Below are 1941 nucleotides of genomic sequence, written 5' to 3'. Positions count from 1 at the left end.
CCCCTCTTGTCCTTCCATCTTCCGCCATCCTGAACTTACTTACATCGTGTGTCAATACCCGAGATGATAGGAGCGTGCTATCGGGAATCGTTTTAAACTTAAAAACATAGAAAGTATACCCCTTTGGTAAGGCAAAGTGGTACAGTCCGACTTCCTACTAGGCGCGCGCAACCAGGGTGCCTGATCACGTGGTGAGTGGGAGCCGGATGCAGCTGGATCGCGCAGGCGCGGTAGGGGATTTTGCTAGAGTGGCCCAGTCCTTGCAGGCACCCTGTATTCTCTGGGAAGATGTTTTATTAGCCGGGGGGCTTGGTGAGGGGAGGGGGGGGACCACATCAGTGAATGAAGCGGAAGAAAATAATAGGGCAGATATTAGGCAAAAGCCACCTTTTTATTCATTTTCTCGGTAGATCGGGAGCCCCTGGAGTGCAGAATAGGTCACCAAAGACATTAGCTTGTTTTTGCACCACTGTGGTTCTTAATTTCTTAGTGCCTCAACTTTCTCCTATGTAATATTTCCGTAATCCAGTTGTGAAAATCACGTGAGTTAATGTTTGCTACTCGCAAAGGGAAGCTTTAAGACAAGCTCCTTGATCGTAGGAAACTTGTTTGGCTTACACTGCACTACAGCAGGTTTAGAGCTTAGAGAGCATAGTAAACACTTGAGAAATAGTATTTTGGCTGAGTGAATGCAGAGCTGTGAAAGTTTGGAAATAATTCGAATGACCGCACAACCCATAGTTCTTCCCTCCTGGTCTGGCGTACCCAGCGCAAAAACCCAAGGAGAATATTCTGGGGTCCAAGAAACCTCGATCTGAGTGCTGGCTCCACCTGGTTACCCATCTCTATCTGAATTTTCCTGGCTGCCAAACAGCTCGGGTCAAAAAGGGAGAAAGAGGAGCAAAACTTATGCCACTTTCTCACAACACAATTAGTGTCATTGTCATGTTACAGCTAAGTGAGGTAACAGAAATGGAAAATCCAGGTCTTTCTGACTGCAAAACCCATGCCTTCTGTCATGCCAGGCTCTCTTGTGCCTAATGGGCCGATGGAGACCCTACTCCGATTGGATCTGCTCATAGGACAATGCTAATGGGTTTCAGCTGCAATCTCTCTCAAAGCGATGTGATCAGAAAAACAATGTAGACTGGCCATCGACTTGTTGCAGGCCGGCCTTATATGAGGGTCACTAAACCTGGGCAAATTTCCATTCTACTTCTCACCTCTCCTCTTTGTGGAGCAGCGGGAGGGGTAGATTAGGGAGATAACAGGTCCCCCTGTCATGACTGACCCCTACACAGCACCTTACAACATCTCTAAAGGCCCCAGCAATCCATCACTTAATTTCATTTTCCCTCATCCTCCCAATAATCCCAGGCGACAAAGATACCACAGTACTGGCAACCCCATTTTACAGAAAAGGTGTAGTGATCTGTCCAGGGCCACATGACCAGAAGGAGCCTGAGCCAAACTGGCACCAAGGTCTCATGCCAGAATCCCCTACTCCTTTTCTCTCTGAAGATCATGCATGGTAAGTGGAGTCCAGGCCTTGGATATTTGTCCCCAAATAAGGATGAAGAGGGAGCAATCCTAGGTCAATGGTCATTCATCTGGTTTTAGCCAGTCTCTCCTCTCAGCTCATTTCTTCGTCCATTTTCTTCTCTCTTCCAAAGAACACGGACCTCACCCAGTCCCCATCCCGGCCTTTTGGAAGGGCCTGGGATACTAGCAGCCAGGACAGACGGACTCCTGGGTCCCTGGGATTTCGTGTGCTCAGCTGGGACTCCCTTTGGACACCCTCCCCGTTCCAGCCTCAGCCCCGCGCCGGCCAGCCCAGAGTTAGAGGCGGGGAGGGGACTCCGTTTGGTTCCAGGGGGCCTGGGCTCACACAGGGGAGAAAGCAGTTAAAGCCGGTCCCCGGGACCGAGAGGATCCGGTGGC

Source organism: Myotis davidii, unplaced genomic scaffold (assembly GCF_000327345.1).
Source record: "Myotis davidii unplaced genomic scaffold, ASM32734v1 scaffold327, whole genome shotgun sequence".
Classification (NCBI taxonomy): domain Eukaryota; kingdom Metazoa; phylum Chordata; class Mammalia; order Chiroptera; family Vespertilionidae; genus Myotis; species Myotis davidii.
This window is presented reverse-complemented; position numbering follows the sequence as displayed.